Below are 20143 nucleotides of genomic sequence, written 5' to 3' on the forward strand. Positions count from 1 at the left end.
AGGAAATGGTGTAACTGGGTTCAATATCAGAAGTGCAAAAAAGCAGAAAAGTGCAATGTGTGTCAAGTTCTCAGGGGATTTTCTACTTTACTTCTGCCCAAACTTGAAAAAGGCCTTGGTCATCAACAGGGTTAGATCAGTTGGAATCAACTCACACGTTTTCTTCTTTAATCTTTCTTCTTTGTTTTATTTAGTTAGCTTCTCATGTTCAATTATGATTTGTTATTAGTTAGATCTGGTTACAATTTGCAGTTGTGCAAATAATCAGAAGTTTAACTCAGATTAAATCAGTTTACATCAGGCTATGTCAGATTGCGTCAGGTTGAAAACCTTTACAAGAAAGAGAAAACAAAACACAAAATACAGCAATTACCAAAAACTGCCTACCTTCAAATATACAAACAAATATAAAGTTCTCCTTAACCTTACATTCATTTAACTATGCAACATTACTACAAAAGCACAGTCACTACCGTGGTTTTACTCCCATGCTACTACTATCATGCTATTACATGAGCTAACATGAGCACAAGGCAGTTAGAAATTAGCTATGTTAACTTTAGCACTCTTATCAACAAAATTTGCATTTAACATTAAACAACTGAAATATATTAACATCAAAACCATCATCCTACCAGTAGCATCCCTGGAAATGCCCAGCAAGTAAAGTATTTCCCCACTTCACCCTTTATCTTCAATAATAATTCACCATGTGCTTCTCAGCTAAACTTCACAGCTTCTTACTACATGTGCTTGAAGATAGCTCTGCACTTCCTGCTTTCTGGCATGAGAACTGTAAAGTCTCCACTTCCCTTTTCAAAATAAAAGTCTCTTTTTTTTTTTTTTTCACTCAAAACAAAAGTCCCTTTCCACTTGCGATCCAACAGCACACCTCCCACTTGAGCTCCTGGTTCCAGAACCCAAGGAGGTCACGTCCTGTTTCTCTGGAGCGTGCCGGATCTTCTCTTCATTGCTCCTCCACAGGAATCAACACAACAAGACGTCTGACGTCTCTGTGTAGGACTGTAGCAGGGATCTTGTTGTTCTTTGCTGCTGGAGTACTCCTACTATGTTCTTCATGGGATGGCTTCTTGATCATGACTGGATAGCTGGGAAACGTCCTGACTTTGACGTCTCTCACGACTCCTTTCTCGTCAGGGCATGCACTGATCACTCTGCCTAATTTGTAATCTGCCTAACTGACCTCTTAAGGCGTTCTGATCCGCAAGCCACACAACATCTCCTACTGCAACATTCCTCTCCTTCGTGTGCCATTTGCTTCTAACGAAGAGGTTCGGGCCTGCCAATTGACACCACTTCTTCCAAAACTTATTTACCTCCGACTGGATCACTCGCAGCCTTTTGTAGGGGTAACCTTCAAATTGGAAGTCTCCTGGGTCTCCTCTCAAGCTCGACCGCCCCAGCAGGAGGGAGTTTGGAGTGATATACTCCACACAATCTTCTTGGCTTTGTGCTCTCGCATCTACAGGCCTCTCATTGGCCAGATTGGCTGCCATATACACAAACGTCTGGAATTCTCCCCATGTGAAGACTCCATTGCCCCCTACGTTCTGGAGTGCTCTCTTTACAGTTCGCACTGCCGCCTCAGCTGCTCCATTTCTATGAGGCGAGTCCGCAGGATGGATCTTCCAGGTCCACTTCGTGCCATGCTTGGCTGCCTTTTCCTCCAACCCTGATCTTTCCAGGTGCTCCAGGAACCGATACAGGTCTTCAAGGGCAGGTTTCCGACAAAGTTGGTGCCTGTGTCAGACCATACCTTGCTGGGGTGTCCCCTCAGCGACGTAAATCTCTGGTAGGCCAGCAGAAATCCTTCTGCAGACATATCACTGACAATATCAGCATGAATGGCTCTGGATGCCATGCAACTGAACACGATACCCCACACTTTCAGCCTCGCTCTCTTCTTCACCTCATCTTTCACTTCATATGGCCCAAATAGATCCACAGCAGTGAACTGAAATGGGGCTGCTGGTGTGGTCCGCTCAGGCGGTAAGTCACTCATTATTTGTTTGCATCTCTTTCCTCTCGTTTTTCTGCAGATGACACAACTGTCCACTACTTTTTTGGCTATCCTTCTTCCCTTAACCACCCAGGCTTTTCTTCTCATCCTCAACAGTGTTCCTGCTATACCCTCATGATTGACATTGTGTGCTTCTTGTGCAAGCAGTGTAGAAATCCATGCGTCTTGAGGGAGAATGGGCACTAAAGACTTATCTTCTCTGAAGGCCTGGATTCTGCCGCCGCAGAGAAGGAGTCCATCTTTGTGCTTAACCACCACTAGCCGGTTGAGAGTAGTGTCAGGGAATGTTATGCCTTCTTGAGCTGCGAAGGAGAGAGTTCTGAAGGCATACTCACAGTTTTCAACACTGAGAGTAAGAACTTTACATTCTCCTTTTGAGGGTGATGCCTCCCACTTTGATTTCTTTTGGGTCTGATATTTCAGGCCTAGCCAGATGTCAGCAGCCTGTCTTATCCAAGCAATGACATTCACCAGTCTGGACAAGCAACTAAACCTCTTCACCTCCAAAAGATTTTTGACAGCTGAACCGGTAAGTGTCTTCCTCATTGCAACTTCACCCTGTTTCACTCCTGGATCAATTTCTGATGCATCAGGGCAGATAGTCAGGTGAGTAGGTTCAGCACCATTCCTTTCAACAGAGTCTTCATCTTTAGTGTGCTCCTGGGAGGTGACCCCGTGGCATCTCTTCACTTGACCTCTTGTCATTACTGCTGAAAAGGCCTTCCTCTGTAGCTTACTAATGCTGTCCCTTGCGTCAGCTACCACTTCCCTAGCTGACTTTATTGGCCATTTTTCTAATGGCTTCCTCAAAAAATCCGGTCCACTTTGCCATGTCTCTTGCAGATCTTTCAGAGAAGCTCCCCTTGTAATGGTGTCTGCTATATTGAGGTTCCCTGGGATCCACCACCAGTCTTCAACTGAGACAGACTTTTGGATTTCTCCTATCCTGTTGGCAAAGAACGTCTGGTAGCCATAGCTGTCTCGCTGAATGGCTCCCAATACAGTCTGGCTGTCAACTAGATGAAACCAGCGCTCTATCTCCATCCGGCCATGCCTCTCCACATACTTTCTCAGTCTGGCTGCAAACACAGCGCCACAGACCTCAGCTTTTACAGCATCTCCTTTCTGGTCCAGTGGCGTCAGCTTGGCCTTAGATTCCAGCAACCTGATGTCTATACCTTCATCCGTTTCCCATCTAAGGTACAGAACAGCTCCGTAGGACTTGTCACTACCGTCTGAGAAGGTAATAGCCCAAGGTTTCCCCTTCCAGCCTAATGGTGTAAGGCTTCTCTGAAACTTTACTTGTCCCAGCTGTGCATACTCTTCAAACAGCTTGATGGCCTCCTCCCTAAGGCCCTCAGAAAGTGGCTTGTCCCAGGTGTTTTGGGCCAGATTTCCACTCCCTGCTTCCTGGAACGCTTTCCTAACGAGGATGGCACCTTTCTGCTTTAGTGGCGTTACCAGTCCAATTGGGTCATAGAGCCCAGCAACCTGACTCAGCAGTAGTCTTCTGGTAAGAGGATCAGGCGTTTTTGATCTCACCTCCTCCACAGACAGGTCTTGGCCCGTTCTCATCTTCCCTCTCCTTCTGGAGAAGTTGATTGATGCCATCATGTAGAGTTTGTCTTCCTCTGCTAGATATCCCATGCCTAATGCCTTGTTGTCCTCATCTCTCATCTGATTTGGCAGGACAAGCGTTTTGTGCTTCTCAGAGAGCGTCCTTGTCATGAGGTCTGTTACTCCATTTTCCTGCCTCCCACTTTGCGCAGACTGGACCCATGGCTTCAGAGAAAAACCACCTGCTTGGAGAATCTCCTCAATCTCCTTGGTCACTTCACTAAGTCTGTTTGCATCATTGTGGGATGTGAGGACATCATCCACGTAGCTGTCTTCCTCCAGCACCCTTCGTGCCTCCTCCAGGTGAACAAATTTGGTAAGCCTTGCTGTTTCACGCATAGCCAGCTGTGCTATGCATCCAGCAGGCCTGTCTCCTATATTCACCCTTGTGATGGCGTACTCCCCTCTCTCTTCATCCTGCCGGTCCCTCCAAAGGAATCTGTGCAGATGCATCTCGCGTTCCTCCAGCCACACCGAGTTATACATCTTCCTGATGTCTCCTAAGGCTGCATGCACTCCTTTCCTAAACCTTAGCAGGACAGCTCTGATGGGGTTCAAGACATCTGGCCCTTTGAGCAGCAGGTCGTTCATGCTCACTCCCTTGAACTTTTGACTGCTGTTCCACACAAGGCGCACTGGAGTAGTGACTGAGTGGGGATTTGGTGCTACTAGATGACTCACGTACCAAACTGGTCCTCTCCAGTCCTCAATCATCTTCTTTGTGAGTCTCTTTGCAGCTCCACGGTCGACCATCTCGTGGACTTGAGCAGTGTAAGCAGCAAGCCACTCTGGTTCCTTCCTGAGCCTTCTCTCAGTTCTTAAGAAGGTGGCCTCAACTCCACTTCGGTTATTGGGAAGGCAAGCAGGGTCCATTATCCAAGGATACCTTGCATCCCAGTGTGGAGACTTGCTGTGTTCATCCTCTATGATGTACGTAAGGCCATCTTTTATTATTTCAAGTTCCCTCTCCTCTGCTAAGGTCATCTCCTTTCCTCCAGGCTGACAATTCCCACAACGACATCCACCACATTTCGGCTCGCAGGCTGCACCGATACTGTCCCATTTCCACCATTCAAGGAAGTCACGGTGAGTTGCGGCTGTATGCCTAGATTCAACTATGGTGTCTTGAATGTGAAGTGTCTTCATCATGAAGGGGACCTCAGTAGGGATCTCCTCATATTTGATGGCAGCTGTTCTCATAGAACGAGCAAAATGCGTCTTTGACTCATGTGCCACCATGTTCACTTGCTCAAACAGATCAGGGTGTGCTCCACCCACCGTCTTTCCAAGAGGACTCTCCCACAAGACGAGATCTCCCACAACTTTCACCCTTTGTGGGGCAAGTCTCCCTTCTCTGTGACTTATGAGCAATTCAATCTCCTCAGGTCTTCTTAGCTCCTCAAGTTCAACTTCTGGGAAGAATTTCCTCAGCTCTTCAGGCCTAACAACCTGGTGAACTTTGGCGATCTCCTTCAGCCCATAACAGATTAGTTCATGAGCCCTCTCAGTTCCCTTGGAGGTTTTGATTCGAACTCTGAGGAGGTATCTTCTTGTGGCTACTTTGGTAGCCATTCCACCAACTCCATGCACAACAAGTGTGATCTTCTCACTCCTAAGATTCAACCTGTTGGCTGCTTTATGAGTTATATAATTGGTGTCCGAAGCCAGATCCACAAGGGCTCCGATTTTCTGACCTGCATTGGCGGTCACTTCCATCAACATCATAATGACAGGGAGTTCTCTCAATCCACTTGTTTTGAGGAGGCTCACCTGGCACTTGGCAGGACAGCTAACCTTCAACGAGTTATTGGTGAAGGCCTTCCTGCATCTATCAGCTAACTCTGGGGTAAGTTCACACAAGAATTTCTTCTGTTCCTCAGTTAAGCTCTTTTTGTCTCTGTCCTCTGTCTGAGGTCTCTCAAGTTTACGTCTCTTGTTGTTTCCTCTTGGACAGAGAAAGAAGTGGTGATCCGAGGAGCCTCTTTTCTTGCAGTCTGCATTTCTGCACAGATAGGTGTCTCTGCAGCCATCATCAGACTTATGGCATCCCAAGCACTCCCTGCATGCACCAGTCCTTTTCACAGCAGCTTCCTTTTCTGATAGCTTCAGACCCTTGAACTTCTTGCAGAAGAAAATCCTGTCCTTATGTTTCTCATCTCCACAGATAATGCACCCATCCTCAGAATCCTCTTTCTTTGTGGCTTTAGTCGAGGCATATTTCTTTTTGAACTTCCTTTCTGCTTTGTCTGTCTTCTCTGGCTTGTCTGTGATTCGTAGGTGATCTAGCCTCTCGCAGATCTCCTCCTGCTTCTTCAGAAAAGCTAGGAGCATATCAAAGTGGTTGTCTTGAGTCACACCGTTGCTAGGGTCCACCATGAACATCAGCCAGTCCTTCTTCACAAACTCTGGAAGCTTGCTCTCTAACGACTTCACCACCAGTGGGTTTTTGATGGCGCCGGTACTTCCTAGATCTGTGAGATCAGCAAGTGCTTTCTCTATGGTCTGGATAAGGTCTACTACTTTTCTAGGTTGATTTCCTTTAACAGGTAAAATCTTCTCACGCTCTTCAACGATTTCTAGAGCGATGGCATATTTATTACCATACCTATTTGCTAGCACTCTGAAAACATCATCTGCTGTGCTGTAGGTTGACAGGCGAAGATCTTTCACAATCTTTTCTTCTACACTATCAAGAAGCTGAATCTTTTTGACCTCTGGCGAACCGGTTGGCTCTCCCTGCTTCTGAAGGCTTTCCCAGTCTGACTTCCAGCGGTGGAAGTCTCTTTTATAGCCACTAAACGTGGGCAGTTTGGTTTGCTTAATTTTCACTACTGGTATTCTTGGCCCTGTTGGTTCCTGATTCACGTCTGCACCTTGCTTCTCTACAGCAATCCTTCGTGCTCTGGCAAAGTCAGCTTTCCTCATGTCAAGCTCATTGTAAGCCACTCTCAGGTCCTTGCTTCGCTTACGAAAGTCACTTTCCTCTGCACTAGGTATCCATGACTCCCAGGCTGCGAATGCGCTAGATGTTTCTTTGATCAACTTTTCCAGTACAGTATGGTGGACTTCAAATCCTTCACAGTTACTGCTTTCCACAGGTATTCCATACGCATGCCTACTGGCTTTTTCTGCTTCTTCAAAAGCAGCCTCTAGCATTTCTGATCCATATCTGCTCCAGAGGCTTATTTGAACAATCTGCTTCACATCATTGAACTTTTGCTCACATTCACTGGCATAGTCCTTTAGGCTTGCATCCTGCTCCATACTAAGCTCAGCATCTTCACCTTCTTTATTGCTTACAAGCTCTGCTTCTAACCCAATCCTGTAATCATCATTGGCCTCAATGACTTTCCTTGAATCGGCAGAGAGCTTCATAAATTCTTGTCTGAGTTCTAACTCAGTTAAATCACCTGCTTTTCGGCAGAGATAGTTTGCTTGCTTTGTAAAGGAGATCTTTGCAACTGTTCTGTCTTTCTTTAACTGCTCCAGTGTTTTGCCGAGAGCTTCGACTGCCATCTTGATTTTAACAATTCTTTTCTCTTTAACTCTTGAATTATTGAATCAGATGAATTGATTGGATTCCTGGTGCCTCTTGAATAACCTTGTTGTTCAGCAACTCTTCTCTGCATCCACTCTCTGGACTCACTGAAGCCGTTAATCTTCTAGCCTTGATGCAGTTCCTTGGTTATCAAGCAGCACTGTGGTGGGTTTCAGGTGGCACAACGCCAGTCTTCAGCTGTACTGCAGTGTTGCTTCTCAACTGTGCAGTTGCTTTTCAACTGTGCCGGTGGTTTTCAACTGTCAAGTTCTCAGGGGATTTTCTACTTTACTTCTGCCCAAACTTGAAAAAGGCCTTGGTCATCAACAGGGTTAGATCAGTTGGAATCAACTCACACGTTTTCTTCTTTAATCTTTCTTCTTTGTTTTATTTAGTTAGCTTCTCATGTTCAATTATGATTTGTTATTAGTTAGATCTGGTTACAATTTGCAGTTGTGCAAATAATCAGAAGTTTAACTCAGATTAAATCAGTTTACATCAGGCTATGTCAGATTGCGTCAGGTTGAAAACCTTTACAAGAAAGAGAAAACAAAACACAAAATACAGCAATTACCAAAAACTGCCTACCTTCAAATATACAAACAAATATAAAGTTCTCCTTAACCTTACATTCATTTAACTATGCAACATTACTACAAAAGCACAGTCACTACCGTGGTTTTACTCCCATGCTACTACTATCATGCTATTACATGAGCTAACATGAGCACAAGGCAGTTAGAAATTAGCTATGTTAACTTTAGCACTCTTATCAACAAAATTTGCATTTAACATTAAACAACTGAAATATATTAACATCAAAACCATCATCCTACCAGTAGCATCCCTGGAAATGCCCAGCAAGTAAAGTATTTCCCCACTTCACCCTTTATCTTCAATAATAATTCACCATGTGCTTCTCAGCTAAACTTCACAGCTTCTTACTACATGTGCTTGAAGATAGCTCTGCACTTCCTGCTTTCTGGCATGAGAACTGTAAAGTCTCCACTTCCCTTTTCAAAATAAAAGTCTCTTTTTTTTTTTTTTTCACTCAAAACAAAAGTCCCTTTCCACTTGCGATCCAACAGCACAATGTGATATACAAAGTAGTTGGTGCATAGACAGACAAAATATATAGTGCAGTGTAGACAGTGTACAGTTGTTTTCAGAAGGTGGTTTAGAGTAGTTTAAATTAAATATAAGTATGTGCAGTGTATTAGCAGTAACCTTAGAAGAGCAGAATAAATATGGCCATGTAATATAAACAACATGTACAGATATGTGCAATGTAGTGGCAGTACCATTATAGTAGTAGTAAGAAAAATATTAGATATATGCAGTGTATTATACAGGGAATATATTACAGACAAACTGAATAAATATGGATATTTAGTATAAACCATATAAACAGATATGTACAGTATGTACAGCTATGTGCAGTGTGGTAACAGTACCATTGTAGTGCAGAAACAGTAACATTAACATTATAATAGTATTAAGAATAAGTGTATGTGCAGGATGAAGAGCAGTAGAATATGGCTATGGATAAGTTTGTAAATAAATAGACACTATGGATGGGATAGGGTAGTCCAGTTGTGAGGGGGTGGTGTGGGGGATGTCCGTCTCCTTGTTGTCCCTGTCAAGGCTGCCATGGTCGTATAGTATTGTAACGATTTGATAGCGACACACACAGTTGTCCAATCAAAAGGTTTATTAGCTGAGAACGAGAGCAGGGACACAGACACAGATCACAATACACACGGGGCAGGTCAAGTACACACACGTGCCCACGAGGTAGCCACATGCTAACGTCGGCGCGCGTCGCCCGCCACTCAGTTCAGTGCGACAGTACCGCCAACTCACGTGGGGTGCACGCCGCAGGAGCTCACTCAACGGGGCGCCACGCTGCTAGCAATCCAGTATGGGCGTGCTAGCAGCCACGTGGCCGTCCCCGCTCGTCACCAGCTCCCTCTCAGCAGCCGCCCTCAGGCTGCACTTTCCGCGGCGTGTCACCGCGGCACTCCTCCTCTCCTGGCGGGGCCCTAGGTGGCCTTTTCAACCGTCGACACTGTACCAAGCACCGGGGTTCGAGAGGGGTCAGATGAAGCTGCACCAACGCCACTCCGCTCCGTCGTTTCACCGACCAGGACAGACAGGCACCGACTCCGCAGCAACCGGACCGCGCTGAGCTCTCCCGCTGCAGCTACCGTCTTCGGCGTCCCTCCTCGTGTTGCCTCCTCGCAGAGCCGTCCTGCTCTGCTCCCGGCCCGTTCCACTCCCTCGCGGCCTCAGTGAAGGCACGACCCCCGAGATGGCCATGCTATCGAACTCCACACAACGAACTTTTTTAAAGGCGCCGGCCAACAGGCCAACTAGAACGGGCGCCCACACAGCACGGTGCCTCTCACACGCACCCAAAAGTTTTAGTTCAGAGTTCAGAGGGCCTTTCCGTCGAAGCTGCCCCACCGACGTGAGTTCGCTGCCCCCAGCGTCTCTGCCAACCGTCCGTCGTCCAGGAACCTCTTCCTCGCCGCTCTCCCTCGGCTCTCCTTACGCGTCGCGGCTCGCAGCGGAGTCAGCGCCCAGGCCAGCGCCGTCTTCTCCGCGACCGCTTCATCAGGGCCCTCTTCCGGCAAGATCTCCTCCCATGGCAGCAGGCAGGTCCAGGCGACAGCTCCTCTCCTCCAGCAGCAGTAACGATAGAAGGCCTTAAGCTCTTTAGCAGCCCTTACAAGGACTCTCTCTGGATCCTCTTGCGTGGGCCTCCACCCAGTGGTATGGTCTTCCATTCCCAGCTTCTCTCGCTGGGCGGAGGCCATGTTCGAAAGTCGCTTCTGACACCAATGTAACGATTTCATAGCGACACACACAGTTGTCCAATCAAAAGGTTTATTCGCTGAGAACGAGAGCAGGGACACAGACACAGATCACAATACACACGGGGCAGGTCAAGTACACACACACAAGTAGAAGAGGGGTTTAGTAGATTAAGTGGCAAGGGCTGCATAAGAAAGGTGGGGGAGGATTGGAATTGGGGGGGGGGGGGGGGGGCACCAACAAGGAGCACCCAAGAGCAACAGGGGCAAGGAAAAACTCCCTTACCAAGGAAGAAACCTTGGGCAGATCCACGGCTCAAGGGGCTAACCCAACTGCCAGGGGTCTTGGTGTGTGTGTTGGGGGGATGACAGGGGAGATGGGATAGTGTGCTGTGTATGTGGGGAGAGGGCAGTGTGCAATATGTGTGTTGGAGAAGCTTCCTCATGAGACAATGTGCTGTGTATTGGGGGGGGGGGGCAGTGTGCTGTAAGTATGTTGGGGATGTGTTTTGGAGAAGCTTCCTGATGAAATAATGTGCTGTGTATGTAGGGGAGAGGGGGGGGGCAGTGTACTGCAAGTATGGTGAAGGGACTTACTATTGCAAGCAGAGTACTGTATGTATGATGTATGTGAGTGATGAAGATGTGTGTGTGGGCGGGAGGGAAGTGTAGCAGTGACTGTGTGTGTGTGTGTGTGTAGTGTGTGTGTGGGTAGGTGGGGGCAGTGTGCTGTAAGTATGTAGAGGATGTGTGTTGGAGAAGATCCTGAAGACAATGTGTTGTGTATGTAGGGAGGGGGGGGGCAGTGGGCAGCAAGTAGAGGAGGCTTACTGTAGCAAGCAGTGTGCTGTATGTATGTGAGGTGATGACAGTGATGATGTAAGTGTGTGTGTTTTTTGTGTGTGTGTTGGGGATGGGGGTGGGGGGGGGCAGAAAGGCTAGGCAATCAAGGACATGGTTAGATGGAGGAGAAATCAAAAATAATAAATAAAAAGTTCTATGGAGATGTGCAAAAGTTGGAGAAAGTCAGATATGTGTGTGTGTGTGTGTGTCTTTTGACGTGTGAGGAAATAAGAAAATAAATAAAAGGTCTATAGCATAGGGTGAGGGATGTAAAAGTGCTAAAAGTCTTGTAGGTGTGTGTGTGTGTGGGGGGGTCATGAGTGCTGAGGAGTGAATGTGTGCAAAGTCAGTATAGTGTGAGTTCAGAGTTCGAATGGCCTGGGGATAAAAACTTCTCCTGAGTCTCTCAGTTCTGGCTTTGTGACTACATAGGCGTCTTCTTGATTTCAGCGGTAGGAATAATCCATTGTTAGGATGAGAAGAGTCCTTCAGAATCTTTTGGGCTCTTAGGAGTACTCTTCTGGAATAGATATCTTGTAGAGCAGGGAGTTGAGTTCTTATAGTACGTTCAGCTGAGCGCACTACTCTCTGCAGAGTACTACAATCTCTAACTGTGGAGTTCCCATACCAGGTGATGATGCTACCAGTTAGAACACTCTCAACCGCTGAAGTGTAGAAGGCCTTCATGATGGAATACACACACGCTACACATACAGGGGAGGACGCAGCCCCCCACACAAAAAGGATCACACACGAGGGAGAACTAAAAGGGAAACATGTTATAATAAAGACGCTAACATTACACTCAAAACTAAGGAGAAATACAGACATAAACCCCAAATGTTCACCCCCGTATCCCAGCATGCCCTGCGTGGGAGAACGCTACGCAATGTCTTGTGCGCCGACGTTACAGTATATATTATAAGTATATACTCTACGACCATGGCAGCCTTGAGTCACCATGGTCGTGGACACCTCAACGAGCACAGACAAGGAGGCATCAGGCGGGGGCGGGGGGTGATGGGGGCTTAAGTTCGTTGGATGTCACCGGGATGCAGAGCTAGAGTTTAGTAGGGTGACAGTCGCAGGAAAGAAGCTTCCTCTGAACCTGCTGGTTCAGGTGCGGAGAGACCTGTAAAGCCTCCCTGAGGAGAGTGGGGTAAGCAGTCTGTGGTTGGGGTGAGAACAGTCTTTGATGATGCTGCGCACCTTACGCAAGCATCGCTTGCCCTGGATGGCCTCGATGGAGGGGAGTGAGGAACCGGTGATGCGTTGGGCAGTTTTCACACCCTCTGCAGTGCTTTCAGGTCATGGGCAGAGCAGTTGCCTTACCAAAAAGGTGATGAAGGTGGAGCTCATAAATCAAATATTCAGTCACAGTCTAGCAGATGCCCTGCAGTAATGCAATGTAGAGCTACACCTTCCTCAGTTCCAGGGGTGTGAGGAGACCATTCAGGTCATTCGTGGTAGTCCTTGAGCAAGGCAGTTGTTCTGGGGAGATATAAAATAAATAAATGAATAAAAAGGGATTTGAGATGCATCTTATTTTTGTTAGAGTGAATTACATGTGAATAATACAGTGTTGTTTACAGTTGATACAGAGGTTGATATTACAGGGATGCAAACAGCGCGCTTTTCGGTGCCTCCTTCACGTTCCTTTGGGCGACTTCTATGAATCGTGCAGATCCGAAGAGTTTTTTTCGGGCGGGGGATGCAGGGATGCTTTTTGGCGACTCGTTTTTTTCCACGTCATCTTGGCCCTACCGCAGGATACCAGAGGAACCAGAGCAGCGTGTTTATCATATGGGCCTGCTGGTTAAATGCCCGGTGCTTCTGTCACTCTGATAATATTTGTTAATGTAGCAAAGGAGCGGTAGATGTAGGCTAGCCTATCACTCTGATAGCAGCTAAGAAAATATAGGCTACACTCACTCCGTTAGGATGCAACTCTCTCAGTTCGCACTAGGCTACTTCAGCTAACAACTGTGGACTTGACTAGTGTAAGCTTTCGTTCAGCTGACAGTGGCGCTGCCATCTGACTGTGATCATCCAGAACCGTGCAATAATGAAATTATTCCTCCTAGCCCATCAGTAACAAAGTTCGAACGAAAGTTAGTCACTGACATAGTAATCGACAACGTCCTAGACCTACTGTAGTATCTAATGTTACGTGGGAATTGCAAGAAAACTAGTGAAAACAATTCACTTTTAACCAGGCAAGTGCGTGTGTCATTTATTGTCGATCAACAAAAACAGCATGGAGTTAAAACGTAATTTAAAGTCCCAGACATTTAAAGGGACAGCGATCACTCAAGACATAGGCCTACACCACAACTGAGTGAAATGCTTTGAATAGCCTACAAAACACTGCATTTAGATAACAACTGCGTGAAGAACCAGTAATCTAGTTAATGGTGAATTAAGTTTATGGCATTCACATTTAAAGCATTCAATAGCCTATGAAAACTTGATCAGTCAGTTAAATTGTTCTCATAAAAGGAACAGCAGGCCTACAAAATATTCCAAATAGGCTAGTTTTATTGCAGTGACAGAAAACGTATACTGCAACATACGAGTTTAAACCATGTGAAATTTGAAAGCATCTAGCTAGTGACAGTGGTTTTAGGGAGAGTGTGTGTGGGGGAAAGAGAACAAACTCTGTAACCTACCTGATTCCACAGTCATTGTTCATTATTTGGCCTATAATTTAGCCTATAATATTGGCATTTGAATCTATGAAAATTAACCAAAATCTATAATTTCCTATCGACAACAGACCCCAGCAACGCATCGAATCATATTGCTACACATTTTGAAGTATTGAATTGTTGGCTTAAAGAATCGATATTGTACCGAATTGTGTAAACTTGATTTACACTCCTACTCATCCTTATAATTACTGTTGTTTTGGGAAGTATTTATTATGCAAGCATCGTGCAACCATACTGAGTAATGCAATGAAATCATAGTTTCCAATTTTGCATTAGTAAAGCAGTCCACTGATGTGCATGTTTTCACGGACTGCTTTAGTGTCAAATATGCAACAACAATACCATACCAATAATAATGGTTTTATATATCCATATAAATAGATTTCTGGGCCTATCCATTTTTGACCACACATGTTTGGTTTTTAAGTGTCATTTGTTTATCAGAAGTGCCAAGGTTAAGGTTATTATTCACCTTATTAGGGCTAAGGACAACTGAAACTCAACTCGACACTACAAAAAAACATTGTTGTTGACAATGACAATACTTAATGATCACAATTAGAAATTGTTAGTGTACCTAATATTGATTTATACCTTATAGCAAGCAGTAGGCTAAGTGGCGCTTTGCATACCCCCCCCCAAAAAAAAGGGCTGCTGCTTGATGTCGTGTTGCTAGTAAAAAATATTGTGGAGGTAGTAAAAAAGGTAGTAAAAAGTAGTAAATTCAACTCTATGATTCCTGCATATACCCTGGGTACGCTACGTCAGAGACGGTTGATAAAGCGAGGCGATTCATAAGAGGGTAAATTCTGGCACGTTGTGACGTGGGGTTCGAAGCGGTCACGCCCATTTAGGAGCGGGAGGTCCAGTGTCTATGTATTCCTATGGGAGAAATGAACATTTTCACGGAATATGACCAATCCCTTAGCCCTACATTCAGCGATGTAAGTTTTGAACCCATTTTCTAGAAGCCACATGTCTCCCTAACATTCCGACATTGAAATTGTATTTTCCAACGAAACAAATAAAGACAAAAATAGCTTTGTTCGTGATCTGTCACTGTCTCCTCAAAGCTCTGGTGCACAGCCACCTGTTCTCAGAGGCTCTAAACTCAGAGATGGTTGATAAACTAACCTAACATATTTTTTGCTAGAACTAGTAGACTACCACAAAGTTGCTGAACATATGTTACTTCAGGTTTGTTTGCAACAATATATAAGTTTAACCAAAGTTCTTAGCTGCTAGCTAGCTAGCGAACATTCCCATTCACTTTCCGTTTACTGTGCTAGCTAGCTAGCTAGCTCGGTTAACGGGGCAAAATGAAATTATTCATTCCGTGTCCGAAAGAGTGTTTCATTGGCATCACACACAAACAATGACTGTAAAATAGTATACAAAATTATATGTATATGTTATTATTGCTTATTCAGAGAAAAGTTTATGTTTTGACACACCTATTTAGGAGTCCAGAACTAGTGCCATTTCGTTCCATTGGTGAATCGTCTTATGATTCATCTTAGTTAACTATAGAATCTTTGGCTACGTTCTTAAGGGTTATGATATATTACAAAAAAAAGTTGAGTCCTTGACGAGTCATCGCGAGTGCGACTGCACGAGTCCAAGTTCGAGTCATTCAGTGCTCAAGTCCAAGTCAAGTCACGAGTCTCTAAATTTAGCTAATGCCTCGGACTCGAGTTCCGAGTCTCGGACTCGAGTACTACAACACTGGTATATTGTAGTACAGTACATTGAACATTGTGCTTTCCATTTGTTTACAGTACTGATTACTCAATAGATTTTGACTGGGTGCAAGTTTATAATTGATTTTTGATTAATATAATATATAATATAATTGCACAACTGCATGATACCCAGAATGCCTTTGTTTGACACTGGGTGCTTTACTGTAAAACTGGGCTTGCTAGTATCCACTCTAGGGACCTTGACAAAGGCAGACAGGCCGAAACGTTGGTATCAATAAAAAGAAGAAAGAGATAGAATGTGTGCAGTGACCAAGTTTTTTTTTATAGTTTACAGTCATTTCCCTTACCAGCACCTCTGAGGGTGTGCATTCTTTTCGTTATTTATATGCTGGGTGCAGGTTCATATCAACAAGAACAATAATTACAGTAACACAGAGACAAAGGACAAGTTTGTGAGATGCAGGGTACAGTACTGTAAAGACAAGGAGGAGGAATAACAAAAAAATGCGAAGAGCAAAGCAAAGTAGAAAGTTCTGATCAATTTTGAGCTACTATAATAGAACATGTTTTCATTCATCAAAAGACAATGATGGAAAAGTTGCAACTTGTCTAAAACAGTTAGCCTGAACAATTCTCCTTACAGCAAGCAAAAACACATTTCAGTAGTGGCCAGGGTGAATATCACCTGAGAGTGCCATTCAATATACAAACGTCATGTGGTGCAGCTAGGCACTGCTGCTCTCACAGTGAATCAGTAAAATGCTCTTTGATTGAACCCTCATTCAAATATTGTCAGATTAAACCCTTATTGAAGTTGTACCAAGAGGCACCACGAACATGAAGATACATCTGTGATTCATTTGTAATTTGTGTATTTATTTATTTATGCATTTATCTGACGTCATTTATCCAAAGCCACTTACAGATATCAATTGGACTGGCCAGTCTCCATGGAGCAACTTGGGGTCAAGTGCCTCTGGGGCACAATTTGTTCATCAAACTTTACATTGATATCAATCAGCTTTGCACAGACACTTTGGACATTGTCACATCAACACTGTATGTGTGACATAAACTTTTCCTATAAAACGTTATGGATGTGATGTGACATGGCCATGGAACTTGCTGACTGATAAACAAGAGCCTTACAAATTTAAGGAGCTGTTAAAGGCAAGTTGAGCATACACATTGCTCTACCATTCCCTTGTCAATTTAGAATTTGTCAAATGATGACCAGCTGTTTTAGATTTTGTAGATTCTTGCACTGAAAATAAAAAAAGATCCACAAAGTACTGACATTTGTGAAGTTACATGTCAAACAAAGACAGGACCATGTTTTAGATTCATCAGACTAGTAGGCCTGTGTAACATATGCAGTGATTCATCACACTATAGGCCTATGTAACATATCCTATGTAGTGATGGGAAAACTGTTTTAGATTCATCACACTAGTAGGCCTATGTAACATATCCTTTGTAACCTAAGTAACACATTCTATGTAGTGATGGGAAATAGAATGAGGAGAGTTGTGGTGTTTTGCATTTTCTCTGTTCCGGTTTGTTTTTAGGTGAAAATATCAGACGTTTCAGAAATGTGTCCAAGCAGACAAACTGTAACATGAACCAAGGCGCAGTGTCATCTAGCTGACACACAGCAACTCGGTCCATACAAACGTCACATGGTGCAGCTATAGACACTTCTGCTCTCACAGTGAATCAGTAAAATGTTCTTTGATTAAACCATTATTCAAATTATGTCAGATTAAACACGAACATGAAGATACATCTGTGATTCATTTGTAATTTGTGTATTTATTTATGCATTTATCTGACGTCATTATCCAAAGCCACTTACAGATATCAATTGCATAGGCCAGTCTCCAAGGAACAACTCGGGGTCAAGTGCCTCTGGGGCACAATTTGTTCATCATACTTAACAGCTTTGCACAGACACTTTGGACATTGTCACATCAACACTGTATGTGTGACATAAACTTTTCCTATAAAACGTTATGGATGTGATGTGACATGGCCATGGAACTTGCTGACTGATAAACAAGAGCCTTACAAATTTAAGGAGCTGTTAAAGGCAAGTTGAGCATACACATTGCTCAACCATTCCCTTGTCAATTTAGAATTTGTCAAATGATGACAATTTGTTGGAACCTTTAGTCCATTTATCCCCTTTTTAAATATGTATAATATTCTGAATGTAAAACATGTTGTTTCTGTATGGTTGCACACCATATTTATGATGTACAAAGACTGTAATTCTCCATCAATTTCAATCAGATCAGTTACAAACAATAAAATATAGACCTGAATGAACATTTTAACAGTTCTATTTGTGTGTGCACAACTTTTTTTTTCCATGGTAAGGATGACCTTTGCATGGAATTGCCCATAACCCTCTTTTAGAAAGGGACTTCATATCTTTCCAAAAAGAAATCTTGTGGACATAATTTGCTTTATCCTCTGAAACACAATGTTTTGGACGGTTGAAAAAGTACTGACATTTGTGAAGTTACAACAAAGACAGGACCATGTTTTAGATTCATTAGACTAGTACAGTAGGCTTATGTAACATATCAGTGATGGGAAAACTGTTTTAGATTCATCACACTACTAGGCCTATGTAACATAACCTGTGTAGTGATTCATCACTGTAATAGGCCTATGTAACATATCCTATGTAGTGATGGGAAATAGGAGCAGGAGGATTGTGGTGTTTTGCATTTTCTGTGTTCCGTTTTGTTTTTAGGTGAAAAAATTCGACGTTTCAGAAATGTGTCCAAGCAGACAAATTCTAGCCGACACACAGCAACTCAGTCCATACAAATGTCACATGGTGCAGCTAGGCACTGCTGCTCTCACAGTGAATCAGTAAAATGTTCTTCGATTTAACCCTTATTCCAATTGTTTCAGATTAAATATGTATTCAAGTTGTGCCAAGAGGCACCACGAACATGAAGATACATCTGTGACTCACACAGTTCGTGCATCTGTAATTTGTGTATTTATTTATGAATTTATCTGACGTCTTTATCCAAAGCCACCAGGGCTCCGAACCGGTTCAAGGAACGAAAACGAAAACCGAAAACGAACGGAATTTTACGGAATTTTACGAGGAGCGGAAACGGAAACGAAAACAAAATGATCTTCAACTGTTCCGGAACAGAAACGTTATTCTGAAATCCACAAAACCGGTTAATAATGTTTTTTTTCGTTCTCTATATATTTTATAAAATTTCACAAAAGCATATCCTAAGTGTTCTACTCGTTTGATTGTAGGCGAACAGCCTAATAATTTGATTTCTGCAGTTTGAAAAAAAAAACCCTGAATAAATGGACATTTGGTCCAAATGTGTATATTTTGTCTTGCTGTTGTAATGTAACCTATCCGTCTGCCACTTCGGATCTTAGGCCAGCTAGCGTAGGCTACTGAAACTGATTTGGAAATTGCTTGTAGCCTATGCGTAATAGCCTATTTTGCCTGTCCACGCCTTGTCGTTTTAAAGTCGGGATTTGAAATGTTTGCGCAATTATAGCCTATTCTATGCAAACGGGATTAACGGGAAATTTGAGATAGGCCTTGTCAGCAACAGACAGGTTCGTTTATAAACAGGGTTGGAATTATAGCGCAAGCCTTTGAAGATCTCCATATGGATAAAACTTAGGCTACAACCAGGTAAGGAGTTTAGCACGTATCCAGAAATATTTTTGATAAGAAATGATTTATAGGCATAGGTTAGGCCTACAGTAAGTCTGTAGGCTATGGGATGGATAGCCCATCTGAATGTTTTTGGATGCCGCCTGTGATTTATTATTTTTGGGCATAGCTACGGTATAGGCTAAATCAAGGGGAAATAATGAGTACGTCTATTCTAAAGTCCACAAAAATAGACTTGATATGCTCGCCAAACACTGCCGGAACTTTAAGAACGAACGATATTTTGCGTTCCGAACCGGTTCAGGACCGATATGTTGGTGGCGGAACGCATGCAAGAACGAAAACGTTAAACATAGGCCTACCTGAACCGTTCGGAACGGAACGTTTGAAAAATAATTTCGTTTTCAAGCCCTGAAAGCCACTTACAGTACAGATATCAATTGCACTGGCCAGTCTCCATGGAGAACCTCGGGGTCAAGTGCCTCTGGCGCACAACAGTGGCAGTCTGTCTCAGTGAATCAGTAAAATGGCACAAGAAGGGTTGCTTATTGAAAATGACTGATGTTCTTTGATTAAACCCTTATTCAAATTATGATTAAACCCTTATTCAAGTGGTGTCAGATTAAACCCTTATTCAAGTTGTGCCAAGAGGCACCACGAACATGAAGATACATCTGTGACTCACACAGGTGGTGCATCTGTAATACAAATCATTGTAAATAAATCAGTCTATCAAATGGGTAACAGCAAGTAGCCAGATACTGTTACATAATACTTATTACTAGGGTCAAAATAACTGATTAATTTCGATTAATTAATTTGAGAAAAAATAACTGATTAAAAAAAATAACGCAGATTAATCGATTCTGTATGACCTTTGACTGAGCCGTTGTAGTCAGTAACCATTAGACTGTAAAATGAAGGAGAGAGAAGAAAATGTGGTGCATAGATCATTGATTGTAATAATCAATCTCCGCTGGCGCGTCGGGGTCCGGTTCGCCCTGTCGGGACTTATTTTCCCAATAATGACCGGCGTTCTATACATTATCCCATACATATCATAGATTATTATGGTCATTATTAAAATAAAAGAGTTTTTGAACTTTAATCTCACTAATGCTGATTATTCAATGATTCATTTGAATTTAAATATTTAAAATACTTTCACAGCAAAAATCATATATGCGATTAATTTAGATTAATT

At 43.5% G+C, this 20143-nt stretch overlaps 2 long non-coding RNA genes across 2 annotated transcripts; both read right to left on the bottom strand.

The window, feature by feature from the left end:
- Window positions 1-257: 257 nt before the first annotated feature.
- On the bottom strand, window positions 258-1180 carry LOC121724538. The gene is made up of 2 exons (XR_006035232.1): window positions 636-1180; window positions 258-330 (listed from the first exon to the last, which is right to left on the bottom strand). It is a non-coding gene; the product is annotated as an uncharacterized LOC121724538 (long non-coding RNA).
- Window positions 1181-7269: 6089 nt separating this feature from the next.
- Window positions 7270-8263, bottom strand: LOC121724539. The gene is made up of 2 exons (XR_006035233.1): window positions 8033-8263; window positions 7270-7727 (listed from the first exon to the last, which is right to left on the bottom strand). It is a non-coding gene; the product is annotated as an uncharacterized LOC121724539 (long non-coding RNA).
- Window positions 8264-20143: the final 11880 nt, after the last annotated feature.

This window comes from Alosa sapidissima, chromosome 11, assembly GCF_018492685.1.
Source record: "Alosa sapidissima isolate fAloSap1 chromosome 11, fAloSap1.pri, whole genome shotgun sequence".
NCBI classification, from domain to species: Eukaryota; Metazoa; Chordata; class Actinopteri; order Clupeiformes; family Clupeidae; genus Alosa; species Alosa sapidissima.